Here is a 21,661-nt window from a genome sequence, read left to right as displayed (position 1 = left end):
GTGTATAGCAGTTCTTTACTTTGTAAAGGAAAACGCTTGGAATTCCTGCATAAGAAAGTCAAAATTCGACCTGCTTTTGCAGTTATTTAATTGATGTGCCTATGCCAACACAGATCACTACTTAAATACCCACTGAGATATTTGTATTCGGTGACGGACAACAAATTCAGGTGACCTTTTCTTAGTAAAACACCTATAGAGACTTTTCCGGAGAATAATAGTGACGCCCCATTTATCATACCATTTAGAAATTCTGTCAAGGTCGCATTGCAAAGCATCACGTTCAGCAGGAACAGAAACAGTTCGGTACAAAACAGTCATCTGCGAACAGCCCTAATGTAGACGATATACCAGCGAAAATGTCATTTATAAAAATTACAAATAAAAGTGGTCCCAGAACTGACCCTTGTGGTACAGTCGCAAGTAAAAAATATTAGCACAAATCACTGCCGATCAGAATTTGTATATCTCGCCATGCGGCGCTGTGGTTTGCAGACCTGCCTATCGGGCCGTTTCCATATTTTCAGCATGGGGGGGGGGGGGGGGGGGGGGGGGGACGGCAGGAAGTAAGCTTTATGAAGCGTGCCATTGCCCGAGCGTCGAAGTGCCGACCCTACGTGACTGTGCATGCGGCATTTATTTTGGCTCAGTTATCATGGGCAAAGATGGATTCTTTTTTATTACTGTTTTTTTATGTCCGTGATGGTTTGTCAAAAGGAACTCGCTCGGGATGATAGAGCTACTTTTAGCCAGTATTACACAAGCAAGAAAAACAGAGAGTTTATTTTTCTGATGCAACTAATTCGCACAGGTCACTTTGTTGGGAAAGTGTAGTAACATTATTAACAGGAGCACTATCCCATCAATTCAGGGAAAGAAGGGAGGAGGACAGCCAGTTCGCTGTCGTGATGCGTGAGCAAACACGTCGTTGCACTAATGGCGTGCGTAGGCCCCACCGACCGTCACAACGCTTTGAAGGCGCTCACGGAAGGAGTCAAACAGGCTGCTTGCAAGGTCAGGAAGAGCCTGGAGCCTGCTCCATTCCTCTTGAACCGCCGCCCAAATGATATCTGGTGATGATTTGTGCATCTGCCTTACAGCTAGTCGCTTTTTCATTAATCCCCATATATTTTCAATTATATTCAAATCTGCTCCTTTTGGAGGCCATGGCAACTCCTGGATGCAGAGCTGTTCAAGCAGTTACCAAACGCATCACGGCTGAGGCTGCTTGCAAAAATAACTGCCAAACAAGCAAAAAAAAAAACAACTATCCTATTCTTCACCCGTTGCCTGTGGGAGCAAGGCTGCGCTAAACAAAAGAGAGGGCGAGACAGAAAAATAAATTTTGCTGGGCCGTGACAGTCCGCTGAACCCCCCTAATACTGCAGAATGGGAACGGCCCGGCACTCTCGTTATCAGCCTCTTTGTCATCCGCAGCGCCACGCATTGTCATTCCGGCGCTCAGGTGTTCCGTCATGTGTGCTAATCTCTTTTACTCGTGACTGTACTCCTGAGGTTACAGCAACATCGTCCGATATTTCACCACTAACCACCGCCCTAAGTTTTCTTAAATGAGGTGTTACGTCTCGCCTACCTACGACGCGCGGTATAGCCGGCGCGGATGCAACGGACGCCGCGGCTTCGTTCATCGCCGCCGCGACGCCTCCCGCCAAGCGCGTCCAGGCATGTTTCAGTGCCACGTGTCGTCGTGCGTGCGTGTGTGTGTGTGTGCTTGTTTTGCCCACGCTTGTCAAAGCGCGGCAGCCGGGGAGAGGAGCTCCTCAACTGGGAGGCGAGGAGGTCTGACCGGCGCCGGCCTGGCGGACGCGCCCGTCACGCCTGAACATGTTCAAGCGTCGCCGTATCGGATGACTCTTCCCAAGCCGTTCCCTCTTGCCCTCGACTCCGAGGGTATAAAAAAAGACAGCTGCGCCGGACGCGAGAGAGACTTCGATTCCTTCCTTCGAGTAACGTGGTCGCCCTGACCGGCTGCTCTTTTGCGATGCCAGAATAAACAAGTTGTTCTGTTGCCAGTCGAGTCATCCTTTGCCGGGACCTTCGGATGTTTCCAGCTTTGCCCCAGGCCGCCAGGCCAACGCTACCCTTGGGGCTTACAACCCAAATGCAACAACTGGTTGCCAGCGGTGAGATCCCGACAACGGAGGCCAGCAGCGAAGATATGCGGTCAACTGTATGCTGAGCAGCACAACGACCATCCGGGAGCAGTGCAACGAGCCCTGTGTGATGACTGGTTGCCTGCAGCGGAACGACTGCGCTGAATTCGTGGCTGCGAGGTTTGGTGAGTGCGGGACTTTCTTCTTCTGAGTTTTGCCAGGCTTTTGTTAGTGTCAGAAACAGAGCTGGTAATTGTGGTTGTCGTTGCTGCCGGGTTAGTTTGCGGCAAGACAATAGTAGGCAGTAGAGAAAGCAGCATTCGGAGCAGCCATGGATTTGAAGTCGTTGCGCAAACCGAAATTGCTGGAGCTTGCAAGAGAGTTGGGTCTTGATGTCTCAGACAAACTCAGAAAACCAGAACTGCTAAGGGCGATTCTTGAGTTGGAGGCTGAGGATGACGAGCTGTCGGAATGCCTTGAGACCATTGAGGAGAGGGAACAAAAAGAGAAAGAGGAGCGCGAACGTAAAGAACAAAAAGAGAAAGAGGAGCGCGAACGTAAAGAACAAAAAGAGAAAGACGAGCGCGAACGTAAAGAACAAAAAGAGAAAGAGGAGCGCGAACGGAAAGAACAAAAAGAGAAAGAGGAGCGCGAACGTAAAGAGCAAAAAGAGAAAGAAGAGCGCGACCACGCTTTAGAAATGAAGCGTCTCGAGGTAGAGATGGAACGCGCTCGTAATGGAAGTCAGGCACACGGTGCAGGAGAACGGGTATCGTTCAAAATGACTGACCTGATGCGGCCGTTTAAGCTTGGAGAGGACATTGGTTTGTTCCTGGTTAACTTTGAGCGAACGTGCGAGAAGCAGGGGTTCTCTCGGGAAACGTGGCCACAGCGCTTGCTCACTTTGTTACCCGCCGAGGCGGCCGACGTAGTCGCTCGCTTGAAGAGAGAGGAGGCAGAGGATTTCGACCAAGTGAAATCGAGTCTGCTAAAAAAGTACAGGCTGTCAGCGGAGGCGTTCCGTCGGAAGTTTCGGGAAAATGAAAAAGGCAGAAATGAGTCATATACAGAGTTTGCCTACAGGCTTATGTCAAACATGCAGGAGTGGCTCAAAGAAGAGAAAGCGTTTGGTGACCACGAGAAAATTCTGCAGTGTTTCGGGCTGGAACAGTTTTATAGTCGGTTACCTGAGAACGTGCGGTACTGGGTCTTGGATAGGCCAGACGTTAGTACAGTGGCTAAAGCCGCCGAGCTAGCCGAGGAGTTTGTGACGCGTCGGGCTCGCGGAGCTAAGGACGGTCAAAAGGGTGAATTTGGCTCCAAGTCTGAGAGGCCGAAGTTCACACCCATGAGAGCAAGGGGGGACACGCGTAGTGCGGATGCGAGTGAAAGCAGTCCGACCGAATCTAAGGAGACGGCGGCAGCCGAAGCCGAACGCAGAAAGCGGTTCGAGAGGAGGCAAGCGCGCGTGTGTTATACGTGCCAGAAGCCGGGTCACTTTTCGGCGCAGTGTCCAGAAACAAAAAGAGAAGTCGTGTGTTTGTCATTATGTAGCACTGACGAGAACATGAAGCTTCTCGAGCCTTACATGCGAGACTTCCTCGTGAACGGGAAAGAGTGCCGAGTGCTTCGTGATTCCGCAGCTACAATGGATGTAGTTCACCCCTCTTACGTAGAACCCGATATGTTCACGGGCGAGTGCGCATGGATCAAGCAAGCCGTGGAAGCTCACAGCGTGTGTCTGCCCGTAGCAAAAGTGCTCATTGAAGGACCTTTCGGAGCAATTGAGACGGAGGCAGCAGTGTCATCTATGCTGCCCCCCCAGTACCCGTACCTATTTTCGAACCGGTCCGATCACCTCCTGCGCGAGAAGGGTCTTTTGTTTGGTGAGGCTAGCGTTCAGGCCTTAACCAGATCGAGAGTTCGGGAGCTCGCTGCAAAGGCGGTGGTTGCGGGGCCGACGTTGTCGAGCAATGAGAAAGGGTCGGAGGCGCAGCAAGCTGATATTCAGAGCACGTCCGAACTGAATAAAATTGAGCCTGTAGCGCTGAAGGCACCAGGTACTGGAGAGGAAATGCCCGACACGGGAAAATTAGAAGAGCTATCTACAGATTTGCTCATCGCGCCTACGTCCGATGGACTTAATAGGTTGCTAAAAGTCAGCCGGTCGGCTTTGATAGCAGAGCAAAAAAAGGACGGCAGCCTAGAAAACATGCGCTGCAATGTCAAAGAAGGTATCGCCAAGAAAAATGTTCGTTTTGTGGAAAGAGGTGGGGTCCTGTACCGGAAGTATCTAGACCGCAGAGGAGTCGAGTTCGATCAGCTGATCGTGCCTCAGTGCTACCGTCAGGATCTGTTGCGCTTGTCGCATGGCGGTTCGTGGTCCGGACACCTAGGAGTTAAGAAGACTAAGGACCGTCTCTTGCAAGAGTACTATTGGCCAGGGTGTTTTCGTGACGTAGAAACCTTTGTGAGGACATGTGACACCTGTCAGCGGGTTGGCAAACCAGGGGACAAATCGAGGGCGCCGTTGAAGTTGGTACCTATCATTACGGAGCCTTTTAGACGGCTCGTTATTGATACAGTGGGACCTCTGCCGGTAACAGCCACGGGGTACAGACACATTTTGACTGTGATCTGCCCAGCGACAAAGTTCCCTGAAGCAGTGCCGCTTAAAGATCTCAGCTCAGTTGAGATAGTCAATGCACTACTGTCCATATTTGCGCGAGTTGGTTTTCCTGCGGAAATCCAGTCAGATCAGGGCACAGTGTTTACCAGCGCTTTGACGACAGCCTTTCTCGAAAGGTGTGGGGTAAAGCTGTTACACAGCTCAGTGTACCACCCACAGTCGAATTCCGTTGAGAAGCTCCACTCCGTCATGAAGCGCGTGTTGAGAGCATTGTGTTTTGAGCAACAAAGTGATTGGGAGCTGTGTCTGCCTGGGGTGATGTTTGCATTAAGGACCGCGCCGCATGCGGCTACGGGGTTTTCGCCAGCTGAGCTGGTGTACGGTCGCTCGCTGCGGTCTCCGCTTCGCATGCTTCGAGACTCGTGGGAAGGCAGGGGCGACGACCCAGTCGTGGTCGAGTACGTGCTTAGTCTCCTCGAACGCTTAAGAAGGGCACAGGAGTTGTCAGGTGAAGCAATGGCAAAGGCTCAGCAGAGAGCCAAGGTTTATTATGATCGGACAGCCAGGGCCCGTCGTTTTGAGGTGGGCGATGAGGTGATGATATTGCGCACATCGCTAAAAAACAAACTCGACGTGCAGTGGGAGGGCCCAGCACGGATTGTTCAAAAACTGTCGGATGTTAACTACGTGGTGAGTCTGCCAGGAAAACGGAAAGCACAGCAAGTTTACCACTGTAATCTGCTCAAACCCTATAGACAACGGGAAGCAGTGGTGTGTATGATGGTAAACGTTCCCGAAGAGCTTCCGGTCGAGCTTCCGGGACTAGGCTCAGTGACGAACAGGGAAGACACTGATCAGGTCATTAGTGACTTAATCATTAAAGCACCGCTGTCAGCTGAGCAGAGAACCGAACTACACCAACTCTTACAAGAGTTTCAAGGTCAGTTCTCTGAGAGGCCTGGTAGGACTTCTGTCCTTACTCATGATATAGAACTTACCTCGCCAGAGCCAGTACGATCCAAGGCGTACCGGGTGTCACCCCGCCAGCGCGATATTATGGAGGCTGAGGTAAAGAAAATGCTACAGCTCGATGTTATTGAGGCGGGTGAGAGTGATTATACCTCCCCTTTGATTTTAGTTGAGGTACCGGGCAAGGAACCTCGTCCTTGCGTCGACTACCGCAGGCTTAATTCTATCACTAAGGATCAAATTTATCCGATCCCTAACATCGAGGAGCGCCTTGAGAAAGTTAGTAGCGCTCAGTTTATTTCCACCCTAGATCTTGTCAGGGGTTATTGGCAGGTTCCACTTACAGAGGAGGCTAGTAGGTATGCGGCGTTCATTTCACCAATGGGAACATTCCGTCCTAAAGTTTTGAGTTTTGGTTTGAAGAACGCGCCATACTGCTTTTCAAGCCTCATGGACAAAGTGTTGCGGGGACAGGAAGAATTTGCTTTACCGTATTTAGACGACGTAGCGATATTCTCCGCATCCTGGTCTGAGCATATGGCACACTTGCGGGCAGTGCTAACCCGCCTGCGCGAAGCGGGCTTGACAGTCAAGGCTCCCAAGTGTCAATTAGCACAGGCAGAGGTTGTCTACCTCGGTCACGTGATTGGACAGGGTCGTCGCCGCCCCTCTGAAATAAAGGTGGCCGCTGTGCGAGACTTCCCGCAACCGCGCACGAAGACCGATATTCGGTCGTTCTTGGGTGTCGCCGGCTACTATCAGAGGTACATCCCCAGGTACTCCGATATCGCGGCTCCCCTGACGGATGCTCTAAGAAAAACAGAGCCCCAAACAGTCGTCTGGAGCGAGACAAAGGAGAGAGCTTTTAGCGCCCTAAAGAGCGCCCTAACAAGCCAGCCTGTGCTACGATCGCCAGACTATACCAAAGGGTTCGTTGTTCAGTGCGATGCTAGTGAGCGAGGCATGGGCGTTGTACTGTGCCAAAGGGACAATGGAGAAGTGGAACACCCCGTCCTGTATGCTAGTCGTAAGCTGACCTGTCGTGAGCAGGCGTACAGTGCCACCGAGAAAGAGTGTGCGTGTCTCGTGTGGGCCGTTCAGAAATTGTCATGCTACCTAGCCGGCTCGAGGTTTATCATTGAGACGGATCACTGCCCTCTCCAATGGCTGCAGAACATCTCTCCCAAAAATGGCCGCCTCCTGCGCTGGAGCCTCGCTTTGCAACAATATTCCTTTGAGGTGCGTTACAAAAAGGGGAGTCTCAACGGTAACGCCGATGGCTTAAGTCGAAGCCCCTAACGTAGGAATCCGCCTCAAAGTTGTTGGTTACTGATGTTTTCTTCCTGAGGCAGGATTTTTAACATATTGCTTTTGTTTAGTGTTTCAAAGTGATTATGTGCTTTCTAGTGCAATTTTCCAATTTGTGGACGCGGTCTGAGTGCTGCTTGACTACTGTAAGGAACTAGGCAGTAGTATAAAAGGGGAAAGAGCCTGGCAGAGCTTAGTGAGGGTTGTCTCGTGCTTGCTGACTGAGCGGTTGCGTTTCGGCGTAGTTCTAACGCTTGCTGGGAACGAGCACAAAAATGGCAACTCTCCCGAAGTGACTTTACAGTGTCCTATGTGATCCTGAACCCGTGAACGAGGCCTTCTCTGTGCGCTGCGCTCAAGCAACGTCGAGGGACGATCGGTTTCGATTACGAGCATCATCGAGCGACATCCCTCTGGACAGCGGATGCAGTCCCCTGACCATCGGGATCTCCTTCTCCCGGCGGGGCGGTCTGTTACGTCTCGCCTACCTACGACGCGCGGTATAGCCGGCGCGGATGCAACGGACGCCGCGGCTTCGTTCATCGCCGCCGCGACGCCTCCCGCCAAGCGCGTCCAGGCATGTTTCAGTGCCACGTGTCGTCGTGCGTGCGTGTGTGTGTGTGTGCTTGTTTTGCCCACGCTTGTCAAAGCGCGGCAGCCGGGGAGAGGAGCTCCTCAACTGGGAGGCGAGGAGGTCTGACCGGCGCCGGCCTGGCGGACGCGCCCGTCACGCCTGAACATGTTCAAGCGTCGCCGTATCGGATGACTCTTCCCAAGCCGTTCCCTCTTGCCCTCGACTCCGAGGGTATAAAAAAAGACAGCTGCGCCGGACGCGAGAGAGACTTCGATTCCTTCCTTCGAGTAACGTGGTCGCCCTGACCGGCTGCTCTTTTGCGATGCCAGAATAAACAAGTTGTTCTGTTGCCAGTCGAGTCATCCTTTGCCGGGACCTTCGGATGTTTCCAGCTTTGCCCCAGGCCGCCAGGCCAACGCTACCCTTGGGGCTTACAACCCAAATGCAACAGAGGGTACACTTTGCTCCATGCTACTACTTTACTGCTAATGTTATACAATGATAATTTTTCTAGTAGTGAAGTATGTGGTACAACATCAAACGCTTTCATAAAATCGAGAAACATGCACTCAACAGAAACTGCTTTATCTAAAGAACTAGCTATATCATGGGCAAGTTCAGTTAAGTGTGTGACACATGAAAACACTACAAAACCCATGTTGGTTATTATTTATGAGGGAAAACTTAAGATGGTGTACAATGTAAAAAATACATGCTCCAAAACCTTGAAAACTGCACTTGTGAGGGATACTGGGAGATAATTTGAAGCCAGATTACATGGCCCTGATTTATGAATCGGCACAACATACTCCATTTTCCAATTATTGGGCAAATCACTGTCTTCAAGTGATTTTAAACATCACTCGGTTAATGCATGCATAGTAGGGCTGTTCAAGATACGAGTGAAAAAAAAAAAGGCTGGCAGTTATAGTATGTCTACACTAACTGCAAAATGCAATAATACTTTGGTTTCAAGTAGGTGATGCATGGTACAAAAGCAAAACTGTTTTCAGTACTAAAGATGACAGAGTAGCTGCCGCAGTGGCCCAGTGGTTATGGCGCTCGGCTGGTGACCCGAAAGACGCGGGTTTGATCCCGGCCGTGGCGGTCGAATTTCGGTGGAGGTGAAATTCGAGAGGCCCGTGCACTGTGTGATGTCAGTGCACGTTACAGAACACCAGGTGGTCGAAATTTCCGCAGCCCGTCACTACGGCGTCCCTTATAGCCTGAGTCGCTTTGGGATGTTAAACTCCAAAAACCAATCCAAACCAAAAGATGACAGAGAACACATTAACTTAGGACAGACGTGAACTGCGAAGTGAAGAGTATTGCCGAGCCAAGCTCTCTGTGACAACCACACATTGCCAGATACAATCCACAACATAAGGAACTAGGCAGTACACAGGATTCCACATGATATATCAGAAGCAACATGTGGCACACACAGTCGCATATATTATGAGGACTATCATAATAGTCTGTCTGAAGCAGAGAACATTTCAAGCCCATTCAGTCAAAAGACACTGTAGTTCAGTTGTCACCAAAACCAGGAAAGCAGTCAATATTGTACAGCCAAATAAAATAATCCCAAGACTGCTGAGATATTGAAAGCATTAATAATTTTTCAGGCTACTAAAAACAAATGCCTTTTGCCTGAGTATTGCTTGTTGTGGTGCTCTTCACATAAGTGGCTGTGCAAAATGGACGTGCTTGATATAATGTGTGGGATCTTCTTTGCTGCCTACTTCCACAAGATGCAAGTTGTGTGTGGTAAATGCCGTAAAAAGTTGCTTGACAACAAAATTCTAGTGACACCTCATGCCTATCCTGTGCTACTGTGCTCATCGTTCCGGTCTTCTGTGCTAACAGTTTTCTGCTCAATGCACTTTAGTGTTCGAACCCGACCGCGGCAGCTGCATTTCGATGAAGGCGAAACGTTAAGGCGCGCATGTGCTGTGCAATGTCAGTGCAGGTTAAAGATCCCCAGGTGGTGAAATTATTCCGGAGCCCTCTACTCTCTTGCTTCCTTTCTTCTTTTACTCCCTCCTTTATCCCTTCCCTTATGCACAGTTCAGGTGGTCCACCGATATGTGAGACAGATACTGTGCCATTTCGTTTCCCCCAAAACCAATTTTCATTTTCACTTTAGCGGAAGCTACTTGTGCGAATCGGGAAGTTATGGGCTAAATAATTGCTCAGGCAGTCCCTTACATCCGACTGTTGGGTGCCTGCATAAGGCCTGCTGACGGGCTGCGGAAAGTCTTCCGATTCAGTAGCTGAAACAATGGCACCCCAGGAGTCCTCATAGGTTTCTGAATGCTGCTCACAAAAGTTGTGCAGCACGCATGCTGTGAGGGCAACAGTGGGCACAAACTTATAATTTATGTCTGTGCGCTTAAGTAAAACGCGTCAACGCCCCTTCAACCTGCCAAATGCCTGTTCTACAACATTCCTCCCAGTGCTGTGGTACACGTTGAAGGACTCAGCTTCTTTGGATAGCCTCCCTGTGTAGCCTTTCAAGATCCAGGGCAGTGGGGGATACGCAGGGTCAGCGAGAAGCATGAAGGAAAGAAGCTTCCCCTCAAAGAGCTGGCTGCCCTTTGGCAACAGTTGGTCGCTGTTCTTGTAGAGTTTCGACATCTTAAATGCTGTTGAGTCATGCGCACTGCCTGGCGCAAGGCATGAAATGCTGCGAAACCTGAATGCAGAAAAAATGGGATGCACGTCAAGACAAAGAAGCTTTTGAAGGCTATCATTTACACCATCTATTAGGTGCTAAAGCACTGGTGCAAAATAAAAGCAATCAGTTTGTATTTGAATTGCACTAAAGGGAAGCAAAACTAGTCAGCAAAACAATGTCAAAAAGGAAATAGAAGTAATTACAAAATATCTTGAAAAAGCAAAAACAAATTGCAGACCACCCTGAATTGCATTCTAAAAACTTAGTGGCATCACTGCCACAAAATGTGCCACTGGACACATCCACAGGAGCTGTGTTGAGCTCGTTTCTGCCATCTTTATATATTTTTTTGCTATAGCTATGATCCTAATTTCAAATTATCCATGTGTTGCATTCATATAGCTTGTTTTTATTTAGGTGCCAAAAAGTTAGTACAGGTTTAAAAGAAATAGTTCACAAGCAAACTGTACAACACCACTAGATTGCTCAGTGGGAAGTGTGCTGAAAGTCTGCAGTGAGATTTTAAAGGCAAATAGATTACTTATGGATGTCCCACAGTTTAAATAGAACAAGATACATGCACTACAGTACCAACAAATGGATGCCATGTTAGTCAATCATGATAAGCATATCTTGGGAGAGGTCCTAGCACACAAGAATGTCAAGTTTGAAAATTCGTCATGCCTGTCCTTGCACACAAGCACAACAAAATAATTATCTGGCTTCGAATTTCAGAGTACATAGTGTGAAACACTTCATCAGCATGCTTCATTACTGTTTTCCATAAGTTTCAGTTGTTGCTGTTGCATACAAACAGCAAAGCTTAGTTCCAATAACGAATAAACAAATATACTCACAGTCCACGGTCGTCCACGACTACCTGCATGTTGTAGGATGCCCACAATTTGCGATTAATAAAGTCTCTGTACCCTTTTCTTGGTGCAGTGATAGGAATATGAGTGCCATCAATGGCACCACATATCTGTGGGATGTGGCACTTCTCAGAGAACCTCCTGCCAATCAATGTGGCCTCTTCAGTTGATGGCAGGTAGATAAATTTGTTTGAAAGGTGCCTTTTTACGGTAATGCAGAAAAGGTACAAAAATTTCTGCACAGTGCTTTTGTGAATTCCGAACTGATTTGCAACTACTCGGTACTCACAACAGCTAGCCAGTTTGTACAGTGCAATTGCAATTCTTTTGTCAACTGGCACTGGCTCTCGAACGTAATTACATTCTGGTGACATAAATGGAGCAAGGGCAGCAACCAATTCACAGAAATTTGCCCGTGACATTCTGAAGTTTTCTTTCCATTCACCATCGTCAAAGTTGGAGCAAACAATATTGTCCCACCAATCACTACTTCTGTTCTTCATCCACATGCGCCGCTTTGGTGGTGGTGCCAGGGATTCCAGTCCTGCAAGATACCTGGTGTTATCAATTTGACACGCACTTTTTTTTTCACTACCTTTTTATGAGTATGCACAAACTGCAGGCTAGTGCGTGGATATCACAGTCCTAAAAACGAGTGTCACAAAAGATGCCATGGTGCTACATAAGGTATTGGAAAGCATGAACTCTGGTGCTTGATTTTTAGTATTTCCAATTCGCTTGCTGCTGGCTTTTAGTGCAGTTATTAAAAGTAATCTTTGAAAATACAGGATTGCATATTTCTTTAGGTTACTCCATCGTTATGAGGTTAATGAACTTATGCAGCACTTACCAAAATCCTGCTACGTTATATAATTAGTTTTACCACATGTGCTTGCATCCTGCTACCCTATGAAAACCAAGAAGCAATTTATGAAAACCTCGCGATTGATGAAGCGTTATAAAGTAACGATGTTTAATATTACGTAATGCGATCATTTGCAGCCGCGTCACCATGCTGTTCAGCACTACACCAAACACAGGAGAACGTATTCCCGTAACAGCGCAGTGCATGTTTGGTAACGAGCTGTACCCCCTTTGTAAAAGCAACCGAGCAACGGGGCTAGCTTTTCAGCCCCCTTACGGCACTCCTACTGAGTGAAAAGTCCCGAAAGGTGAGTACAGGGGTTCTCCTGACCTTACACAGAATTAGAGCTTAAGGTCTGCCATAAGTGTCATGCTACTCGGCTAATATGCAAAACGCGTTGATCGGTTAGTTTTGGAAAAGGCGGCACTTCCGCACTCCATTTTTCGTCTCACACTCCACCGTTAAAACTCATGCAGCCTACTGTATTCGAGATATGTAGCTTGCGACTTTAGGAATGCCAAATCATCCGCTATATTAGTTTCTGCACTCCAGGATTAGCGAGGACAGGCGTAGAAGAATAGATAATAACCATACATGACGGCGACTTCGTGGACGGACCAACCGGCGGTGAGCGGTGTTCGGCTGTTTGATATACTCCGTATACGTTGACAACGAGCCCGGTAATGAATCACCGCGGCAGAGAGAAGCATATTATGAAAGCTTATCCATGACATCAAAAGGGTCATGAAATAAAGCTGATGGAGAGTGAGCATCATAATCAAAACAGCAGACGACATGGCCATTGCGAACGCGCGGGAACCCGCGGGCCAAAAACAGGAACCGGAAACTTGCACGATAACTGCGAACCTCGACGCTAGGCGCCGCTGCGATACTTACGCGCTTGAACAGAGTTCATGTAGACACCAATCGAGGCGAGTCAGAGGCGGGTCACCTAACCCGACGCTGACTCTACCCGGTCCTGTCGGGTTCATGTAGACAGGGCTACAGTGGATTGTCGGCAGGCTCCGCCGGCCATTGCTAATGGCAGAACCACTGGGGATTATCTCCCGACGGGGCTGCGCCTCGGTTTCTTCGAAGTTCACCGACCGGCGGAGAGGGAGCCGACCACCTGACGTCGCCTGCCAGCCTAACGGGGTCCTGGCCGCACACCCCTCTCCCTCGGGCTCAACTAATGCCAGGGGAGTGTCCATGTGTGCGGAGGTGTCTGTGTGTGATAGCGCAAGTTTTGTCTACACCCAGCACGGCGAGGGTGTCCCCTACCTGGGGAATCTAGGGAAGATGAAGTGTATAAAACTGGACTGCAGATGCAGTTGAAGCAGCTCACTTCTGAACTCAAAAGCTTGTAAATATGTAAAGTAAACCAAGTCTTCTTCCTCCACTAACGAATCCTTCTCTCAGCGGCACTCCTGTCCTGGCCGGAGCGGGCGTCATCTTGACCGAGGTTGTGTCGAGAAGCGACCCCGATCCCCACCTTCAACAACTGGTTGGCAGCGCTTGGGATGGACAAGGTGAAATCGTTCTGCATATACGGGTGAGCGCTTTATCTTTGTTCTATGATTTACCAGGCTTTAAACTCTGGGTAAAAAGTTTGAACTGCTGGTAATCGGGTGTCTGTAGCACAGTGTAGTTTGCATAGAACCATAGAACATTAGCGAGTGGGCAAGGCCACCATTTGGGGCAACGATCATGGACTTCAAGAAGGTTAATAGGGAAGAGCTGTTGCTGATGTGTAATGAGTTGGATGTGGAGGAAGGAATGAGGAAAGGGGCAATCATAAAAGCAATCAATAATAGCGATGCCGACGAAGAAGCGATGCAAATTGCGTGGGAAATGCCAAAGAAAGAGCTAGAACGGCGAAGAAAGAAAGCAGAGGATGAAAAAAAAGAAAGAAGAGGATGAAAGAAAAGAAAAGCAAGCCGCCGATCAGATACGACTGAAAATGATGGAGCTCCAACTCGAAAGCCAGCGTCTGGCAGCCCAAAACAGGGGAGCAAGCATTAGTGACAGACTAAACAGGGTAGAGTCCCACCGTACAGAAAATTGGATGTATCCCTACAAGATCGGTGAAGACATCGGTCTGTATCTAATCAACTATGAAAGGGCGTGTCAAAAGAGCAAAATCAGAAAATTTGTGGTCACAACGCCTGCTAGGACTTTTACCGTGCGAGGAGGCTAATGTGATCGCCAGGCTCAGCGAACAGGATGCGGAAAATTATGAAAAGGTGAAATCTGCTCTACTGATTAATTAATTGGTTTGTTCATATAGGAGGCTGTGGCCAATTTCTAAACCAGGGTGACCTAATACTGTTCCGGTGTGGGAGTGCATTGAAGGTTCCGGTCACAGAGATCAGGAAGCACTGCTCATTTAAGGTCAATCTGAATTAACAGCACTTCTGTTACTAGCTACTTCACGATATATTACGCAGTCATCCACAAATAGACAGTTTGTAAGAAACGTGAGTGGCATACCCATTCACATAAATTAAGGACCTGCCTCATAGAGCGGCTTACAGAGCATTGGAGTCATCTGAAGTTAAAGGCCAGTGTCACCACTTCGCCCACTTTTGCGTGCGCTCCCAAACACCCTCAGAGCGTGTAGGCGTAGCGGTCTCGTTCACAGAGGAGATGCCCTCGACTCAGCGTGGCAGGCTCATCCGGAGACCAGCTACCAAGTTACAAGGGGGTCGTTCGTTTGGTGCCTAGCGTTCACCAGTCGTAAGCCAGAGAATTAGTCGAAGCTAAAGGTTCACAAACAAAACAAAGTTTAACAGCAAGAGACGATACAGAGTATTTCACAATCGCTCGTACAAGCACATACAAAGTGATTCACAAATACAATGCAACGCATGCAAAGTAACAATCGAGAGAGATTACAATTCAACAGAATCTTTCCACCTAAAATGCACTAACAGAGAGAGAGAGAGACAAACTAACAAAACACAATTTGTTCACCGGGCACTGCGACAGTCCGACGACCTGAGGAACACGACGGAGCCGTCCCACAGACTGGTGCACGTTGCCTCGCTGGTCCGTGGCTGGTCGAGTGGTGTTCTCCCGGGAGTCGAGCGGGCGCGCTTTTCGGAAGCTTAAACGGCGGCTCGGGCTGACAGACAGCGGTTACAGCCCCTCATTTATAGACGCGGTCCGCGTCTGTTTGTTCTTCGCGCCAAGGCAAGTGCGCACATACACACACTATCAACTTCTCCTTAGTAAGCATGGCACATACCCACGCAGGGGGATTGGCCAAGGTTCAGTGGATAATCCCAATGAGGTATTTGCGCCGGGAAAAATAGGCGTGAGAAGACTAAATAAATATAAAAATGGAAACAATCAAAAGAAATAAAGAAATAATAATTACCAGGAATAGAATCAAGCATTTTTGGACATGCGACCAAATTTTGTATAGAGCTAACAAGGTAATCGATCAGTTGCACTTATGTAATCATGAAGGTAGCCGCAGACACTGCTTAACGGGAATCCCTTTGCGCTCGTACCCAACGAAATAATAACTGGAAGACACAGTGGGAGTCCTAACCTCGAAAGAGGGACCCATCCTCATTAACAACTGCACAAATTTCCTCCTGCTTCTCGCGCTGGCGCGTGACCCGATTGGTCGAGCGCGGAAAACACCTTCGAGAAAATTCGGGGTCTTTCTTGGGATGCGTAGACGCCGGCGTGAGAACAAAGGGGAGAGGGTACCATTTTAGCGCGGTCTAGGTTACGCCCTCTGCGTCCACGATGAATAGAAACTACTCGGACATTCAAGAAAAATCGACGCCGCGCGCGGCAATGCCTCCCTCGGCGCCACGCCGGCGAGCTGAGTGGAAATGGGCAGCAGCACACGCAAAGTTACGCGCTCTCCGGGGATCCTTCCCCACTGTTTTTTTTTTTCATTTTACAGCGCGCGGGTGCGATTGCTTGCACGCAGCGCCGTTTTTTTTCGAATATGCCCTGAATTTTGTGACAGCGAGTCTGTGTCATTAATGGCCGCAAACTGAATGTGTTATAAGAGAAAGTCGCAGGTGCAATCATTACTGCAGGTTCTATGTTTAGAAAGCATATGAAGAAGCAATGCATGGCTTACGTTGTTAAATATTTTGCTTTTGAGATATCGAGAAATATACGGCCAGCTGGCAAAGTCTAGATGAGCACGCAAGTCATTAGTGAAGGAGACGAGAATGTATGCTGTGTGATCGTGAAGAAGTTCTTTTCAAAAAGGTTAACTGTAAACAGTAGATCACTGCACAATAGAGTGCAATGCATCCAACTCATACGCTCACATTGTAAGGGCTGCCATGGATTAATATGCCTACCCAGTCATGAAGGTTGTCCAATAAGTGTTAGTGCTGAATTGGGAACTGGTAAAGCTTTGTAAAGAAATTTTAGAATTACGTATACGCCTCCTGACAAGCAGATTTATTTACTAAATTCTGTTAGCCGAGGAAAATTATCTATTTCAGGTACAGTGGAAAACAGTAGTGCACTTGACATACACTTTGTTATTTCAGTTATAATTAGAACATTATATACTAACATTTAGAACTCACGTTCAACATTATACACTTGGCTACATAAATGTTATGCGTAAATATTTTACATTAGTAGAGCAATTCGTGTACACAATTTAATGTTGTGCAGTGTACACGATATCTCTGCAACATGTTGAAATGTTTATGAGCAATGTTTCGCGCTGCTTTGATAAAAGATTTACGAGAGGCAGAGAGCACCTCGTAAAAAGAAATCACAAAGTTAATGCTAAATATACAACCTTTTTACAGCACAGCTCAAGAAGTTGCGAAGGCAAGGGTGGAACGGCCTATAACTGGTAGTGACTAGAATTAACCCTCGGCAGGGCAAAGTATTGCAACCTAGACCGGACAAAGGGCCCGAGGCCCCCATCATAAAACCTCTATTGGCCATCCGACAGCTTCAAACCACCAATTCCTGAGTGATATTGCAGGCTGTACGAGTATTTTTCTCAGCGTGCAGCAGTATACAACATATTGGCTAGGGATGTGACCAGGGAGTTTTTTTTAGAGGAAGAGCAATACTGTGACTTTGCCTTGTTATTTGTTTGATGTCTTGAAGTGTTAAATTTCTTTTTTTATATTTCTTTATTTTGCACTGGTGAAATGTGTCGTTAATTCATATAGAATTTGAATTGAATTAATATGGCCAGCTTTATAAGATGTACACACAGGAGTGGCCAACTGCATTAAAAAAGTTCGCGTAGCGAGTATAAATTCTGCTAGTCACGATCCTCAACAGGGGTGCAATCAACGACCTGGTTCGCGAAGTGAACTATCAGCCCTACTGTGCTTTACCTTAATAACAGCATATGATTGAAGCGTTTGTTAGAAATTTCACTTGGTCGAGTACAAACATTTCGAGTATGAAGGGGCGCTGCCCACTCCTGAAAACACTTTTTTTTTCTTGGGGAGGGGGGGGGGGGGGGCGTCGTCGTTCCGGAGTGCCTGGATGTGACTTGCCAGGCATGTGGGAGATAAAAGTATATATACTGATATTCTGCGCTACGAAGCGGGAGTTCGGGCTGACGTGCCGTCTCTATGCCGTATATTTGACAGGAGGGGAATAGATCTTTTTTTTTCCTGTTGAAAGGAGCTAAAAAAAAGAAGCTCCGCGGGCAACGTGGCCGCAACCCCCGCTACTGTTACGGCCACATCCAGGTTTGTTTTTCTTTTCTCACAAGGTTGCAGAGCCGGAAACACCGGACTTGGCCAGGACCACCGTGATGCTCTGAATCGGTTCGTCCGTTTAACGAAGCGATCGCTCAGAGCAGTGTTGACGCTGGTTAGACCGTACGAGCTTTGCTTTTCTTGACGGCGAGACCCCTTTGCAGGCTGAGTGTTCGACGCCGGGTTTGCCCCCGAAGGGGCGCAGCGGGGTTTGCGGAGCCTCCTCCAAGCACAAACATTGAAAGGCCGGGCGCCGGCCCAGGTGGTGGCTCGTTCCCATTTTTAACCGGTGGGTAGCCTGCGGTGGGTTCCGAATCAACCACCTCCCGCAGCCGAGGCGGACGCCCAGACCACTACTCCACGACTGCGGTGAATGCCAAGGCGCTTCCCATCGTTATTTAACTGCAATGAAGCTGGGTTATTGTTAATGAGGAGTTTGGCGTCAGCTGCAGACGCGTTTCGCGTTGCACTTTCTCACAAATCGCCGCATGCATTTTCATTCATTCATTACGTGACACGACCTTCGCGTCACGTAACCACCTGGACAGCTTCCGCGGCTCAAGATATCCGCGGAGGTAGTTTTCTGCCCCGTCACTAGATGGCAGCACATATCCTACCAAATATTGCAACATCGTTTGGTCTGCTCGCTCGCTGTGCCCAGGTGTGACGCTATTACTGCGCCATTTCGTTCCCACAAAAGCCAGCAATTAAAATTCCTAGGGAAGTCATCATACCCCGGCTGGATCCCTGAATCCGGCGGTCGTTACACGGCCGTCCACCGCTCCCAAGCACCGATCACAGACCGATTGGATGACGCTCCTCTCAGGGGGCGCCACCATACGTCTCCCCATGGTTGCCAGCCGTCTCTCCGGCGCCAACCTGCCGGTAGCTCCGTAGCTCTGTAGTGCCTAAGGTAGGTTCTGTGGCCCGCACGAACGACTACACTTGGCCCGCAAGGTAACACATTCCTGGAATTCCACTGAATTCCCGGACCCTCTCGAGACTCCTGTACCGAATCCGCTTACCACATATGCGGACATTACAGCATATCTGCGCCTCAGTAGGCAGACGTCCGTTCCCACAGCCCGCCAAGGGCCTGGATAGAACATTGGAACGACACCTCAGAAGACTGCAAACGGTGTCATTTCTAAGCCCAGCGACTCTAAAACACTCAGACCGAGTTTTTGGAGATACCGTAAGTTTTGTGAGATGTGTGCAGACGCACTTCATATGGTATGGGCCTGCCAGAAAAATCCCGAAATAAAAAGAGTAAATCAGCCATCGAGAGAGGACTGGGAGGCGACCTTGTCCGACTGCTTGGACCTGGAGTCCCAGACGGCCTCTGCCTCAGAGAGCGCGGGCAGCGGCTACCGCCAAATGTGTCCCGGAATGAGGACTACCACCCAGGCAAGGGAGCGGTGAAACCCTCCACTCTCCTCTAAAACCCGCCTCAGCGCATGCACTAAAGTTTTACCACCACCCGTGACACCCCCGTAGCTGCCGCCTCTCTTTGGCCGTGTCGCCCCACTGCTTGACCCCTTCGCCATCTTCCAGGCGCCGGCTGCCCGTCCCAGATTCCGGCACGCCGTTCGGGGCTGTCTCCCTTCCGTCGTCGCTTGAGCGCCACGAACCACACACACAAGCGCATACAAGCGTGCATGATCTTTCAAGGTTACTTTACTATTTTAGAGAAATTTCTATGTCTGTTGCTACATGTTTAATTATGGTTGGGTCAAGGTTATTCCAATGTTTTAACGTTTGAGCAACTTCAGCAAAGCGAAATTGTAGGAACATGAACATTTAATATATTACCGCGGGCCGAAACAAAAATTGCTGATGGCCTAGCTCTGTTAGGCCAGGATATACGTAGCTAAAGCGCGGAGACTTCTGCATCGGAAGAGTGGATTCACTAGATCAGCCTTTATTCAGGCAAGGTTGGAGCTCGAGCCGTCGTGGCTGAGTGGTAGCGTCTCCGCCTCAAACGCCAAAGGCCATGGTTCGATGCCCAGTCTCGGCACAGCTTCTTTCCTTTTTTTATTCATTGAGTGTGGGTGATTTCAGTGGCTCCCATAGATGCCGCCACCGAGTTCGTTGGTTAACGGTTAAGCGCAGGCGCGTTTAAGGCGGGCGTTTATACTCCGACGATCTCGGCGCGCGTGCGCGAGCCGGTTGTCGTCGGATACACCAAGTCGGCGCTCCGACGTGAAGCAGCGTCGTGCGAGCGCCGTAGCGCATGCGCAGAATGTCCTACGTTCGGCACACCACCTGCTGTTAAATTTACAATATAGTCCCAGTCTCCCCAGCAAGCTCCGCTGAGACATTTCGGATTGATCGATCGGACGATGTGATTTCTCACAGTCTGCTTCGCCAACGTTGCTTAGGATGTCCTGGTCGTACCCCGCAGGACGGAAATTTGCAATGGCGCTGCGTGTGCATCGTCTCCGGCGTAAGCGCAAGCGCTCAATGTACACACGTCAAATTTTTGACAATCGCCCTTTCTACGGCGAGTACCAGCACCTAGTGCAAGAGCTGCGGAACTCCGACCCGGGATACCACTTCAAGTACTCCAGGTAAATAAATTTGCACTTGTGGTGCGCGTTTCACTGACCAAACTTGTGGGAGTAGAGCAATGAGCGCTAAGCGACAGCGTCATTACATGTTGAGCTAATCTTGCACTTTGAATTCGAAGTACTGAGTTAATTGTTGCTAATGCAAAACGTAAAATATTCTTTGAATGCCTCATTTATTCACCATTTGTTGAAATTCTACGTGCAGAATTACCGAAGGATCCTTTGACAAGCTGCTGCAGTTAGTCTACCACGGAATTCTCTATCCACCGGCCCGCAGGAGGCCTACCTACCCTGCACAGAGACTGGCAGTTACGTTGCGGCAAATAATTTACGTTTTTTCATTCATCAGAATATACAAACCATCAGATTTCGCTGTCTTCGCAGACTATTTCCTTCATATTCCTTACGCACCACGCAAAAAAATTAAATCTGCAATATCTATAGTTACGAAGAGACGTTGAATGTAAGATGGAGCGCTTGATTTGCTCTTGAATGTTTACTGAGTCACCTGTCCTCATGTTTGGTCGCGGTTGTATAATGCATCACGGGTACCCTACATGGTCGCCAGCAGCCACCTCAAATTAATCTATCTTGCGTTGAGGCCATTAGTGCATTACGTGCGCTTTATCCAACGCAACAATTACAACTGCCGCACGAGAAGCCTCGCCATATTGCCGTTAAAAGTGCGGTGCTTTTTTCTGTTTGCAGGTTCCTCGCTACAGGCGTATCGATGCAGGACACAGCTATGAGCTATCGAATGCATGCGTCCACAGTGTCGGGCGTCCTCAAAGAGACGTTGCCAGCCTTATGGGACTGCCTTCAGTAGCCGACTGGCAAGCCATCACGGATAATTTTTCCTCAAGATGCAACTTTCCCAACTGTGTGGGGAGCATCGACGGCAAACATTTTGCCGTAACTTTCCCAGAGGAGAGTGGCTCCGATTTTTACAACTACAAAGGATTTTATTCTTTATTAATGTTGGCAGTAGCAGATGCCGACTACCGATTTATTATGGTACGCGTTGCGGCGCAAGGCTGACTGTCTGAAGGTTCTGTTTTCGGAGACAGCACCCTAAAAACTCCCGTAGGCGGTGGCATGCTGATTGTGTCATCAGGTGGATCAAGGTGGCCACTTTGATTCGTGGGGGACGCTGCCTTTCCCTTAAGAACGTATCTCATAAGGCCTTATCCTGGTCGTGGCCTAAATGCAAAAAAGGGCGTTTAATTATCGCCTATCAAGGGCTCGTCGCTGTGTAGAAAATGCCTTTCGCATTTTAGTTTCCACCCGCCGCGGTGGCTCAGTAGTTAGGGCGCTCGACTACTGATCCGGAGTTCCCGGGTTCAAACCCGACAGCGGCGGCTGC

This window comes from Amblyomma americanum, chromosome 8, assembly GCF_052857255.1.
Source record: "Amblyomma americanum isolate KBUSLIRL-KWMA chromosome 8, ASM5285725v1, whole genome shotgun sequence".
In the NCBI taxonomy this organism is placed as follows: Eukaryota; Metazoa; Arthropoda; class Arachnida; order Ixodida; family Ixodidae; genus Amblyomma; species Amblyomma americanum.
The sequence above is the reverse complement of the archived record's forward strand: the minus strand, read 5'-3'. Positions refer to the sequence as shown.